Source organism: Hermetia illucens, chromosome 6 (assembly GCF_905115235.1).
Source record: "Hermetia illucens chromosome 6, iHerIll2.2.curated.20191125, whole genome shotgun sequence".
Lineage (NCBI taxonomy): Eukaryota > Metazoa > Arthropoda > Insecta > Diptera > Stratiomyidae > Hermetia > Hermetia illucens.
Window position 1 is genome coordinate 27,535,923 of NC_051854.1, and position 15,328 is coordinate 27,551,250.

General features: G+C 43.2%; 1 protein-coding gene across 2 annotated transcripts in view; it reads right to left on the bottom strand.

Moving 5' to 3' along the window:
* LOC119660242 (dynein heavy chain 5, axonemal) overlaps positions 1-15,328 on the bottom strand; it is a 207,522-nt gene that overhangs the window by 1,704 nt on the left and 190,490 nt on the right. The window lies entirely within an intron of this gene.

Genomic DNA, 15,328 nt, shown 5'->3' on the forward strand with positions numbered 1-15,328 from the left:
GAAACATCTTAATTATACAGTACTATGCACCAACGGAGACTTCTGATGTAGTGGAGAAGGATGCTTTCTACGAGCAAGTACATGCAGTTCAGGGGAAAATTCCTAAAGATGACATGATGGTCACGATGGATGATCTGAATACTAAAGTGGGCTCTGACAACACCTTTTTCGGACATGTGATGGGGAAACACGGTCTTGACGACCGTAATGGTAATGGGGGTGGCTCGTAGATTTCTACAACTTTCACCGCTTTGTCATTGGTTACCCATTGTTCGAGCACAGAGTCTCGCATAAGGTCAGTTGGGGTTCAAGTGACTGATGCCATACGAGCAATCAGATCGATCACTTTGTGATCAGCAGTAGATTTAGGAGTTGTCTCTTGAATGTACGTAATAAGAGAGGCACCGACATCGGCTTCGAAAGGGATCACCATCTGATAGTCGCTTACGTTCTCTTCCGTGTTGCGTTCTCGCAGCGTTGAGGGGCTGCAACCCCCAAATTTCAATATCGACCGGGTATATGACCCAGTTGTCGCTCGACAGTGGAAGAGCTACATTGCTGATAGAACGGCAGATGTACTGAATAACCCGCTTAAAATATTGATGAGCATTGGGCCGCCATAAAAATGTTCTTTTTTTTCGGGTGCTCCACAGTTCGTCGGCCACGTCACCAAGGAGCGTCATAAGATCTGGCTGACTGCGAAATCGTAGAAGCCACTTCGGGTGATGGCAGGGGTGATGCGCTCGAACTTCGATTCCGAGCGAAGTCCGGAGGAATTCAGCGTAAAGTACACTGTGGCAACAGATAATTTACTATTGTAAAGGGTGTTTTCTACTACCCGAAGTCTTGTCAACTGGAGCGAGCGTTCATTTTTATATAAAAACGGGCGGGCGGGTGAAGGAGCTAGGATGTGGACTGGGATGGGGAGCATATGGGAGGGGTTTGGGAAAGGAAGCTAGGAGTAGCGCTGAGGATGGGTGGGTTTCGAAAACTGGGATGAGAAGTAGATGCCGTTGTAGAAGAATACTCTACCGTTAGGGTCCAAAAGGAGGTTTCGGGACTGGAGAGATAGAAGGATTTGAAAGAACAGATGAGTTCGTAGAAGATTCTCTTCGACGATCTCGATCTGCATGGTCTGGGAGATAAGTGGATTTGGATGGGATAGGCATTTGTCAAGGAATTTTAGGGTATGAAAGGCTAGAACGGCGTCAATGCGGGGCGTTTGACAGGAGTCGTAGAGGATCTGGTTGGAGATGTATTTGGAGCAGTCTTCGTTCTTTTCGATGTTTGAACAGTGGCGTAGGATTTTGCGCCCTTGAGACGGAGTCGTTCGATTTGTTGAGGCGAAGTGAATGTGACTTTACTTGTTGATGTGTCTTCTTAAATACAACTTAAAAAATGATTTCTTACCTGGCTAAGGCTCTATACTTAAATTACAAATTTTTGAACCGATGTTTACATATTTTCAAGTGCATGGGTCATTGTGCATTTCTATTATTTTGCGGATTTAGATTCCAGTACGGTCGTTTCTTTTAGCAAAAATATATAAAAGAGAGTAAGGTTCCACTTCGACTGAAACAACGATGGGAATGTCATATGAATCGCATGTTGATGATTGCTTACTACGTTCACTATGTTGATGACTAATGAACTTTTTACTATGATTTACTATGTTAATTGTTAATGAATTTTCTGTTATTATATCATGACACAATTGCGCTGGTCAGGGAAGCGAAAGACGCTGCAAATCGCAAAGATTTCTGAAATGTATACCGCATTACAAAAATCATTCGATGTTCCTGTGAGGACGTGAATGGTCGACTTCTCTTCTATGATGATGAACAACTGAAGAGACGGAAAGAACAATTTCCCACGGCTCTAAGCCGTATCACATCCGACGAGATTCCTCCTTTTGTGGTCATCATAACATCCAGATACGGACTGTTCCTCTAAGCAAAATTATAAATTATTTTGGCCATCAATGTGCCATTCCATTCGTACGGAAATCTTGAGACTTTCCAAGAGAGTGAAAGGTGTGGATTATCGTCAAGGCATCAGAGAGCAGGCTGATTTTCGCTCCATATTCTACGGCGTTGACCACATCAACACCCTACAGATCATTTTGGAACAGTGCGCTGAGTTCAGGTCTTCGTTACCCTTGCTATTCATCAGTTTCGTGGAAGCTTCCGATTGCGTGAGCAGGGAGTGTATCTGGGGTACTTAACGCAGAAGGGACATTCAAGAGAAACTATTAGCTATTATCAGATCGGAAAAATCAAATACTGCGCCGAAGTAAAATTTCAAAGAAATTTGAGGTTCGAACCGGGGTGCGGCAGGATGACATTTTGTCATCGATATTATTTCCTCTTGTTATCAGTGACGTTGTTCATGCTGCCTTGTCCGGAGGAAGTGGACGAGTTCAGTGGATGATGACATCTTTCCTGACATACCCTGACTATGCTGATGGCATCTTTTTGCTTCTCTCACTGGATCATGGATCTTGGCCAGATGGCTGTGGATTTGGGAAAAAAGGCAGGTAGAGCTGGACTAAAGATAAACACGAACAAAACCAAGGTTCTAAGTCTGACGGGTCATTCCACTCTCCCTAACCAGAAACAAACTTTAAGCCCACTTTTACCTGCGACCAAACGCCATCAGCGACTGCAGCCTTTCAAAATGTATCGGAGACCAGCGCAAAAAGTCCATCCACTTGAAGTTACTGAAGATCTGCTACTACCAGTGGTACGAAAAAACTGACAATCCGAAACTTTCCCCAGAGAGTGGAACAAGAGGTTAATCTTAAGATTTCCAAGAAGGGTGTAAAAATTGAAGAGGTATCTGCACCTTTCCTGCCCTTGTAAATATTATAGCAAAAATAATCCTAACGCATCAAACAACACCTCGAAAGCCTGATCGGTTCCCGATCTGGATTCTTCTGCATTGACATCAACATCCTGTCAACGATATTATTTCTTCTCGTTACCAGTGACGTTATAAACGTTGCCTTTTCTGAAGGATGTGGCGGAGTTCAATGGACAATGGCATCTTTCCTCAAACAGCCTGACAGATATCATCTGCGTAATATCTGTTGGCTCTCTCGCTGGATCATGGAACTTGGTCAAATGGGTCTGGATTTGGAAACAAAGGCAAATAGAGTTGGACTGAAGATAAACATCAACAAATGCAAGCTTCTCAGTCTGAGGAATTATCGCACACTCCCCATCTGCATTAATGGACAGAGCATCGAAGACGTCGGTCAATTTGTATATCTAGGAAGCGTAGTTTTTGTCGACGGTGGCAACGAGCTGGATGATGCCTCAAGCATTAACAGCGCTAGATCCACTTTCGCTGCCCTGTCTGGAATCTGGAAATGGACTTATCTTAACACCAAGATCAAGGTGAGATTGTTCTGTGCTAGTGTTCTTTCTGTGTTGCTATATGGGAGTAGCGAATGGAAAGTGAAGTCCACTGTTACCCGAGAGCCCTAAGCTTTCGTGAATACCTGTGTGCGTCATATCGTCGGATTACGCTGGCCTGACATGATCTCAAACGAAGAACTTGGTTGGCGCACAGGCCTGGCACTCGTAAGCACCGTGGTCGAAGCACGGAAGTGGCAGTAGATAAGTCACACTTTAAGGAGGGCCGCGACAATAGTATTGCGGATTACGCCATGAATTCACTTTCCCAAGATGGCCGACCTGTGGGTCGCCCCCAGGGCACTTGGCGCAGAACAGTAGAGGAAGTGTGCGAACGTCTTAGGAAGTCAGGGGGAAGCTAAAATTTATTGCAGGTAACCTCGGATGATGACACGTAGGTGTGATTGACGCGTTATACCCCACCAAGGGACGAATGTCAACCATATATAATTATAACACTGAACCCCAAAAATTTGAAGAAATAGAGTTAGTAATGCAATGTCAAAAAATAAATAAGGTATCCGGAAGAGATGAGATACCCCCTGAACTCATCAAGCCAGGCGGTTCATGGACCGTGAAGGCTATCCCTAATTTGGTTCTGTCCTTCTGAAACCAAGAACATAGTGGCTAAAAAGTGTGATATGCGCTTTCCACAAGTATATTTAAGTTTGCCTGTGGAGACAAAAGGGACGTTTCTCTATAAGTCCTGCTAAATCGACTCATATGTGAACGATACGATACGTCGCAGTTGTCCCAACAGGTATAGCGGGTTTGTGATGTTCCATGCCAAAATGTAACACACTTCAAAGCGGAATCCCAACTACTCATGGAACGCTGAGATAGCGAAATGCCCCACGAAATGCTTGAAGGCGTAGTCAATGCCGAAGAAACACGCCGGAATATGAACAACAGTACCTCGAGCATAAAAACGTGCGTAAAAAGTTGCAATGGTCTATCACGAAGAGTAAGAATGATTGCTTCAAGCGACTGTAATGAGGCAGATTCTGAGTGCGTATAAGACGGAAATGTCGACAGTAAAAGTATCCTTTTATTATTGTGTCCCAGTTTGCTGCGAAAGATCGTTTCGACACTGTTCCCCAATATCCGGAAATTACATTTCTTACGATCTCACTAAAGGCGGAAGATATCCCCCAGTAACTGCAGACGAAGTTCTGACGCAGTAAAACGAGTCCGGGATAATGCAGTACCCGATATTGATTGTATCCCCAACAAGGCGCTGAAACTCGCAATGAGAATGGCACCAAGAATTTTCACAAAAATATTGACAGAACGATCTTTCGGCGGGGAGAGCAAATTATAAAAACTTGTGTTGATCCTGAAGCCAGGCAGGCGGATAGGCGACCCAACACCCTACAGACCTATCTGTCTTCTGAATACGATAGGGAAGGTTCTCAAGCGGATAATATATAACCGGTTATATAAAATAATTGGTAGTGGCGGTTATTTATCAGACAGGTAGTTTGGCTTTCGGAAGGCTCGGTCCGCGGCTGATGCCGCCAAAGTGGTTTTTGAACTGGCCAGCAAAGCCTTTGAAGAAGAAAAAAAATGCGCATTGTAGACTCTTAACATCAAAAACGCATTCAATTCTACCAGATGGGACCGTATTATCGAAGCGCTCATCGTGACACAAACGACAAATTATATACTAAGTATAATCTTCGACTACTTCTGACAGCGGAAATTACTTCACGATTCGGATGAAGGGTCGAAGACCTACGATATAACGGCAGGAGTTCCACAGTGGTCTGTCCTTGACCCTCTGCTATGGAACATAATGTATGATGGCGTTCTACGGCTCCCAATACCTAAGCAGGCTGTTGTCGTGGGATTCGCAGATGACGTTAGGGTGACCATAACGTCACTAGATAGCGATTGAGGCTATCTGTACTATCAAGCCTTGGCTTGAAGACTGAAGCTGGCCAGACAGAAAACAGAGCTGGTACTTTTTATGAAGCGACGTTCACTCCCAGCCATCACTTAAATACCTAGGAGTAACTTTCGATTTAAAGTCTGCATGGTCTGGGAGAGAAAGGGATGGGGATGGGATAGACATTTGTTGAAGAATTTAAGGACATGACGTGTTAGGACGGCGTCGATGCGGGGCGTTTGGCAGGAGTCGTAGAAGATCTAATTTTAGATGTATTTGGAGAAGATCTGGTTTGAGATGCATTTGGAAAGGTCTTCGTTTTTGTAGGTGTTGAAATAGTGACGTAGGATTCTGCGTTCTTTGAGACGGAGTCGTTCGATTTGGGTAGGGGAACTGTCGGATCAGAAGATGAAGCTAAAAATGAGGAGGGGATTATTATTATTCTGTTAAGGGAAAGTCGCACCGCGTCCTTGAAGAACTATTATGCCCCTTTTACTGGTTTTAGTGTATCTGTTGATCATAGTATCTCAAGCAGGCCTGTAACCGTAAGGAACTTTAGTATGTTCCCCACTTCCAGATGTTTCGGCTTTGCATCTGGTATTAAGTGTTCTCCCAGATGTATCGACCTACTTTGCACAAGTGCCGGACACTGTCCCAGGACGTGCATAGAGGTTTCGTCCTCCTCCTCACAAAACCTGCAGGTAGTGTCCGTAGATATCCCTAGCTTCCCTAGGTGATAGTTCAGCCGACAATGACCAGTGAGAATTCCCACTATGATTCGGAGGTTCTTTTTGGTGAGGTTTAAGCAATCCTTTGTACGCATGGGTTCGTATCCCCCAATAAGGAGGGGATACTTTTGTCGCTTCAGCTCTGTTGTTTTATATGCGGCAGCAGTGTGGGCATCTGCGATAAAAATTATGAAAAATCGCAGACAGTTTCAAGCTGCAAATCGGCTAAGTGTTCTTCACACATGCTCTAGCTATCGGACAACATCGAATGAGGTAGCTTGCGTAATTTCAGAGATAATTCCAATGGATGTTTTAGCCGATGAAGCAAGCAGCTTGTACGAGAAGCAGAAAGCTAGCCTTAGCAAGCAAACTGAGCGAATCAGGTCACATTGACTGCATGGCAAACATCATGGGACCAGGCTAATTCCAAACATAAGAGTGTGGACTACACGAAACCATAGCGCGACGAGTTACGAATTGACTCAATTCTTAAGCGGATATAATGGGTACGGAAAGTACCTCTATAGATTAGGTTTGTCTGAAACGGCAGATTGTCCTACATGTGAAGGTCCAGCAGGAGATGCAGAATACGTTTTCTTCGTCTGCCCAAGATTCGAACGTCCAAGATGAAACCTCGAGAATGAGCTAGCGTCCCCGTTAATGGTGGAAAATCTTGTTATCTATATGGTGAAATTGGATACCGCTGGAATGCAGAAGTTGGAGCAGTGAAACGGATACACCAACGGCTAAATGAAGCAGAAGCTAAATGAAGGCCTAGAAGTCAAGCTAATTCAACTAACACCGCATAAAACAGAAGCAGCTATTCCATGAACAGGTTACAAACTGGACTGCAATACTAGAACGGCGGTCCCGCGGGGAGAATGTGGAGAAAATACGGGAGGTTTTAGTCGGTAAAAGTCCGGCATGCGCGTCCTTAATGCGTATCCATGATGGATTTCCCCCAACCAAAAAAAAAAACAAATAACAAAAAAAATAGTATCATATGAAGGCGAATAAACTAATATGCATGTACACTACGAGCTATGAGCAAAGTACACTAGGTGTAATTGTGGTGCATTCGAATATTCTGATATAAGGAAATCATAAAACCTTTCGAACCTGCAGCCCAGCTTTCAGTTTCCGACTTGCTATCTATTTTGGTGGACTTTAGATATTTCCCGCATGTTCACCTAACTATAGCTGTTCCCTATACTTTTTCAGTATAGCTTGGTGTTCTTTTGATACAGTTATCGGCCACGTTTTTCATCACCGATATCCCAGTTTTTAGTATCAACTCACACGATAATGTAAAGATAATGCCTCGTGCTCTCTAAATACTTAATATTAAGAATAATATTTGAATAGACAGAATTTTTGGTTCAAATCCGCTGACGATACTTCATGTGAGAATCAATCAAAATCTGTTTCCCAGGGAAGTAAGTGCGCATTATCCAAACTTCTGGCTTTTCTTAAGATACAAAATAATCTTCGTGCTCTGTCATCAAACACCGTTGATGCCATACAAAACTCCCAATATTTCCCAAACCTCCGACAATAATGAAACGTTTTTGAATGTAAGTTTCGCTTACGTGTTATTTGCCACTCAATCATAAAAATAGGATTCGAGGATATAAAAGGAACTTATGGAAACTCACATCTTACAGGTAGTGATGCCACTGAATTATGGTTTCGCATTTTGAAAAGGTCTCCTCAATCATTCATTGAAACCAAATTGTTACATTTCCCATGAATAAACTTACAAAAGAGAGGATATTTTTTCTTGGCTCCCCATCTTCTATGCCGTGTCCTTCCTTTTATTTGGAAATCCCTGAAAAGCCTAGATTCACCCTCAATGACATTTGTCTGCAGATTTCTTTCGTCTCGAATGAATTTTAAAAACTTTCAAATTCAAGGTAATGGAACAGGATTTAGGCAGATACTCCGAGTATACTCGTATTCTATTACTGAAAAGAAAAAAGGCACGAAATTAGGAGAGGTGAATTTACACTTTCCTAACTGGAGTGATTGTGTGAATGGAGTGGGCCGGAAATTGTGTGGGACTAAAAAGTGGATTAAAGTGAGAGGTTGCTAATCGTAGATATAAGTTTAATGTATTATAGAAAAAAGTGAATTTTAAGATTTTAGAGATTCCATTTTCGACGCTGGTTGAATTGGTCAGATATTATTAAGTTGGTTATTAAGTTGGTTCTAGGATTTTGTGTAAAAGCAAACTGATGCAAGCTGGTATAGTAACATCGCACATATTCGTCTCCACATGGACGATATAGCGACCCTTATCTGGGATCATGAAATAGGGTTGTGGCTGGTTGGTTGAGATGAATGTTTTCTGAAATTTTGCAAGGCCGCAATCTTGAAACGAGTGAACCATAGCTCAGTATAGACAGCACACCTTAACCTAAGAGAAATACTTGCGTTGTTGCAGCTAATTCTTCGAAACTGTCTAATTTTTGCAGGTGATAGTTTAAGGAGTTAAAAGAATGAGTGGCGATATACGCCTTAATATGCAGCGCAGGAATAGTGAGAGGCAGAAAGGTAGCTGATTGCCACGGCTGTGGTCCGTGCACGTCAGCGTGTGCCTGAATTCCGGCAAATATCAAACAAAAGTACACAATAAAGACCCAAATTAACGTTAGAGAATGGAGATGATTTTGATGGATTACTTGGCCATCAGAGTAGATAGCTCTACCAACGGTGAGGAGAAAACGAACCAGAATCTTTTCAGGTAAAGTGTTTAAATGCCACCTTTTCCCCCAGTCAGTGCAAATAGATGAGCGATCAGGTATTGATAGTAGCGGCGAAGGTACTGCGCACAGTATAGAAAAAATAATCCACATCAAAGATGAGGGACTTGATACAGTGTAAACGGTGGTACTCAAGGTGGAAAACTAATTAAGAGGTTTGGCTATACCTTGAAGACGCTAGGCGACCTGGATAACGATGTCACATCAACCAGGAGAACGCAACTTGGTGCATATGGCGATGCACTTACAACAATTCCCAGCTTAGCGGTCGTTAAGACAGAGCTGTTGAAAGATGACAAAATAAGTTGTACCTCAGGGGATAGAGGTTTTTGGCTGAAAGGTAAACAATGGCTCGAATAGGGATTGATCTCACGTCAGTGACCTTTGGTTATCGAAAATTAACTACGATTGGTTTCTGCAATGTCTGCAATCTACTTGACAATGCTGGCGAAGGGTCCTCAGGATACTCGCTTTCTTCTATTCGAGCGAAAACTCAAACAATATAAGTTAGACATTCTGGATGTTGCGACAAAGTGCTTTTGTACTTTGGGAAGCCAAGTAGTAGCAGATGCGGTTTCGTGTTGTTTCTGACGGTCACTGCAAGGCACGCTTGTTTTATTCTGACTGCAAGATTCTGGTCCAGGATAACGAGCATTGTAATTGTACAATGCTATCCGGCAACGGGGACTTCCGATATAGTGGAAAAGGATGCTTTCTACGTACTTCCTAAAAGCAAAATTGCGAACGTGATGGGCGTTCTGAATGCCATGGTGGGATCTATCAACTCCATTGATCTTGGCGACCGTAACGATAATGGAGCGAGATTTGTGGATTTCAGCAGCTTCCATCGCCTCGTCATTGATGGCACATTGATCAAGCACAAAGTCTGTCATAAGGTCAATTGGATTCTCACTGACCAACACCGTACGAGAAATCAGATGAACCACTTTGCGATCAGCAGTAGATTTAGGAATTGTCTCCTGGATGCGAGTAACAAGAAAAACGCTGACCACACCATTTGATGACCGCTTACGTTCACTTGCGTGTCGCGTACGCTACTTCTCGCAAGGTTGGAAGACTGCGACCCCATAAGTTCACCATCAAACACTTGTTTTATCTAGTTTCCGCTCGACAGTGAGAAAACTATATTGCGGGCCGTAACACGCCTACGAATATCGATGAGCATTGGGTCGCCTTCGAAAACGATTTTTTTCTTTACTGCTATGCATGTCTCGAAGAGGCGTCTTAAGATCTGGCTGAATACAGAATCGTGGGAGTGGACTGATCAAGACAGAAAATTAAAACCTCTTTTAACTGCTCGAGTGATGGCTAGCGTAACACGTTCGATCACTTATACCGAGCGATATCGTGGAAAGTTCAATGTAATGTGTGCCATTACAAAAGGGAATTTGCTATTGCGCTGGTTAGGCAAGAGGAAGATGCCACAGACCTCAGAACGATGATTCCAGAAGTGCATACTACATCACGAAAGAACTTGCATGTCGTTGCAAAACTTCCGGTGGCCCTGTGAAGGCCAACTTCTCATCCGCAATAACGAGCAACTGATGGGTTGGAAAGAACATTTTACCACGGTTCTCAACCGACGGGGGTTATAGGTCTTCGCTTCCTCTGCTCTCGAGATTTCGTACACGTTCTATTACGGGTCGTCCGAGGTTCGCCGTATACAGTATGGAGATTGAAATTGACGTCGCTAGCTTCTGAAATAACCTCGCAGGCGGTAGAAAAGATAATTAAGGTGATTTGATCCTGCCCCACGACGTAATACCGAAATGGCAGTTCTGTGGGGCAAACGATGGTATTAGTAAGTGAAAGTCTCACATGACCGTATGGTAGAAACCAGTGGTGGGTTTTTAACCTTTCCACTTCCAACGGCTCAAAAAAAAATCAAGACAGAAATAGAATAAACTGACTTAAAAAAGGTGTTATTTTCAACAAAACCTTGAAAAGGGAAATATTACGCAGTGCAGCAATCATAGAAGTATTACTTTACTGTGTACCATATATAAGATATTCTCCGCCCAGAACATCAAGGTCCAGGCCCTCCAGAACAGATTTCCTCTCTGCGGCGAGTGATGGAAAGATTGATGGAATATAGTCATTAGTTACACTATGTTTTCACCGCCGCATATGATAGTGTAATAATAATAATCGTTGGCTCAACAATCCTTAATGGATCAGGGCCTTGAAGTGTGTTAGAGCACTTCCTTCAAGACCGTAATGGTACACTACAGGATAGCCTCTAGAAGGCAATGTGGTCAGCATTGCGGTCGCCCGATATTATTACCCTGATATGACTCAGGTACTCATTCACAGCTGAGTCGACTGGTATCCGACGTCGAATCACGATACAAATCCCACTACAACCAATGAGGTTTGAACCGCGACCTTCCGTATGACAGCCTTGTGGTCTAACCCCTCAGCTATCCGGACATATGATAGTATAGCCAGGGTAAAATTGCTCACGGCCATGAGAGAATTCGGTATCCCTCCCAAATTGATGAGACTGACACTAAGCTGACTCTGAATAACGTTTGAGGCTGGATAAAAGCAGCAGGATCACTCTCAATACCATTCAACATCAACAGCGGTCTAAGATAAGAGCCTTATAGCAAAAACAACCCCAAATGCACAGTCAACCTTCATCCAGATCGAGCAGGCGACGATTGGTCCGAGATCTTACACTGCATATTAATGAAGGCAAGAGGACGTACATGATGGTAATGTCAACACCCAAGAACCAGCAACAACGAATCGCACTGGTCAAACGAGAACAATAAAGATAGGAGACCAAAACTTTGAGACCGTTGACAATTTCTCCTATCTAGGATCGAAAATCACAACCGATAACAGTTACGATAATGAAATTCGCACATGGTTGTTGGCAGCTAACAGAGCCTGTTTCAGTTTCTAATAACTGATCCACTCGAAACGTCTCAGCATAGGGTCAAAGCTCTTACTGTACAAGACAGCGATCTTGCCAGCTCTCATGAATTCCTTAGTTTCTTAGTAGGAAAACTTTCGAACTCCTGGCCGCGTTCGGGGGAAGAATCCTTCCAAAGAATATTTGGTCCTCTACATGAGGATGGACGATTCCGTAGCTTATCCGCTGATGAAATTTAGGAGAGATACATGACGGTGCAGTTGTGGATAAATGAGCTCAATAGGTTGCTGTGGCGGGTCACATAATCTATATGGGTGAGTATGATCCAGACCAGAAAGTCTATAAGGGCAATATCTATGGTAAAAAAAGACGTGCCTGTCTTAGACGGAGCAATGGCGTAGGCCAGGACGCTAGACAGCTTTTAGGGAAGTCGAATCGGACCTTGGCACAAAATCGGGATGTCTGGAGTTCCTTATTAAGGCAGGCGGATACCGATTGTTCCACAGTTGATGACGTCAATAATATTCGATATTAACTCATTCAGCTCAATTGTTACTTGAAGGCAACTAGTTGAACAAATTTTTAATGTATTTATACTCGGTAATCTGAGCCGATTATGGTTTTTGGATTATACTTTCTAACTAACTCACAAATCCGGGAAAGGATATTTACTTTAAATAATTCGATCCACTATCACACTTAGCAGAACTTAGCAGATAATGTATGTACATTAGCTACAGAAACATATAATATTTATTCGTGAAATCCATGCTGTTGGCCCCAAAATGGTTTAAATTCGATGTGAACATGGCCACCCGCATAAATATTCGATGGAACATTGAGCGTAGAATTCAGAAGGTCATGTCTCAAGGGAGATTAAAAATATTCAAAACTGCCAACTGATAATCAAAATCGACCCTCGGGATTATTCCAATCAGAATGGAAAGGAGACTTTATTGCCGATAATGTACTTCAATTTGTAGCAACTCTCAAGCATGAAGGAAAAATGGCGGATGAGAACAAAGCTCAGGAATCCTTTGATATTTGTTCTCTAACTTTGATGAAAGATATTCTCAAAACTCAATTCAGATAACGAAGGGCGATGAATAAATTTGCAAGAAGATTGAACAGCTTCTGGTTTACGACTTTTGGATAGAAACTGACCCATGCAACATTTCCAATTTTAGAGCTTATACATATGTAGATACCACATGGAAACTGACTTCGAATTGTTTTCCAATACTACCCGTATTCATACATATATTTATTGATTAGAGAACGATTCTCAAGAAATGATTCAATTCTTGAGGTTCAAACCTTTGATTTTCTTCCCAGCTATTAAGATGTTCCGAACAATGTCAGCAGATATTCCAAATATTTAAGTACTGTATGGATATCTTACAAATTGCAGGTACATCCTAGCTGCAGGCAAAAATTATCGAAAATAATACTACTAAAAAAGTGACTGACAGTTTCGTCCAGGGCAGAGGCAACTCATTAGAGGCTAATTCACCTTTTTCTTGAGAGCAGCGTGCTCGAAAGTGGTAGTAATTACTCTCTTATGCCCGCAGACCACAATTGTGGAAGAACATGTGTTCCCAATTGGTCCGGTCCAACACCAAATGATACTATCATACTACTTCCACAACACGTAACGCATCTTATTATACGAGCCTTCAACAGCCGAATTTAAGAAGAGAGGCATGCTGGAGATCATCCCACAAGAGAGGAATGCTCCTAAGAAAGCCAAATCTGAATGCAAGGGGGATCACATCCCGGATAGGTCAGGGGTGAAGGTAAAAATCAGGAAGCACGCCGTTAGCGATTTAAGTGCGCTAAAAACTTCCAATTAGTCATACTGCCGAAATAATTTTCGAAGTGAAAAGGAAGGAAGCGGCGCACATGATGACAGTCTACATTCCCAAAACCGCAGCGATGGCGACGGAGGATTATCTAGACCTCTTAATTGGTCTATTTTAAGCACGCTTGTGGAAAGTCTTTAGAAGCAATGCGGAGGACAAAGGTGCATTCCTAACGATCGGGGCAACCGAAGAAAGATACTATGGAGGACACATGGATAGAAAGCCTGCCGAGATCTCCGAAGGAATCGTGGAGATCATACAGGCCGAAAGAGTAGGATCCAGCGGGGAAGTTGACCTGCTGCCCATTGAGGGGGAGAAGCTGGACGAATTAGGCTGAGTCTTCTCGACCTCAAAGCGGACAATGAGACAAAGGGAAGTGCTATGTCGGAGGAGGAGGATGATACTCTGATATTGGAGAAGAGCTCTAGGCGTTACTAGATCCAATAGCCCAGGTAAACCTCTACCGCGCAAAAGCTGCGTCTCCAGTAATTGCAAGGGCAATTTACAAAGACAATATTGAAATAGTGCTGGCGGGGGGATATAGCGGAGGCAGATTCGTATTTTGCAAGGAGGAAGTATGCAGGTAAGATTCCTATAACGAAAGGACTTGTATAATTCTGAAGCCCAATTTAAAATATGTATATATGTCCATCAGAATTCCTGTCTGCAGACCTCGTAGCTTTCCAGGTTGCATCGGAAGCAGGAGAAGAAGTCGGGGGCCTCCTCCGGAAACGACATCTGGATCTCACGGGAATTAGTTGTTAGTTTGGTGAAGTTCTACGAAAGGAACGCGCTACCGCTTCCCCTCGGATGCGTTGCCAACTTACAGAATAGTATCTGGCGAAGCATCAACATCAACTGCAGAAATGAGTAAATACAAAATGTAAGGAAAGCGCTAACATTCATGATCAGCATCAGGCAAGAGATACTAGACGTCAATCTAGGGAATACTCTTATGGAATGGCTGGTTTAGAATTAGAAGGTGTCAGAGAATCATCATCATAAACGGCGCACCAACCAGTATCCAGTATAGGACTGTCTTAATAAGAAACTCCAGGTATCCAGGTTTTGCACCGTGATTCACCAATTTGATATCCCTAAAAGCTGTCTGGCGTCCTGGCCTACGCCATCCCTCAATCTGAGGTAGGATCTGCCTCGTCTTTTTTTCCTATTGATCCATAGATATTGCCCGTACAGGCTCTCCGGGCTGGATTATCTTCACCCATACGGATTAGCTGACCCACCCACGGCAATCTGTTGAGCCGGATTTTATCCACAACCAGCCGATCGTCGTATCGCTCATAGATTTCGTCATTGTGTAGGCTACGGAGTCATCCACACACAAACGCAACCAAGAGTTCGCAATTTTTCCTGCTAAGAACCTAAGTCCCCGAGGAACACATGAGACCTGGCAAGATCATTGTCTTGTGCAGTAAGAGCTTTGACTCTGTGAGATGTTTCGAGCAGAACAGTTTTTGTAAGCTGAAATAGGCTCTGTAGGCTGCCAATATCCGTGCGTGGATTTCATTGTGGTAGCTGTTATCGGTTGTGATGGTGTGGCAGCTAGGCCCTCTATATCGGATCAAAGTGTAATAATATTCGATATTGAGAACAACTCTGATGTAAAAAGAGGAGTAAGAAACCTCAGGAGCACAGATTTGTGCAGATATAAAGGAGACAATGGTGGATTACCTCATCATTGATCCATATGAGGCCCGCTGTGCAGCTAAGACAGTCACATTATCAAGAGAGGTATCCTTGTGGAAGAGA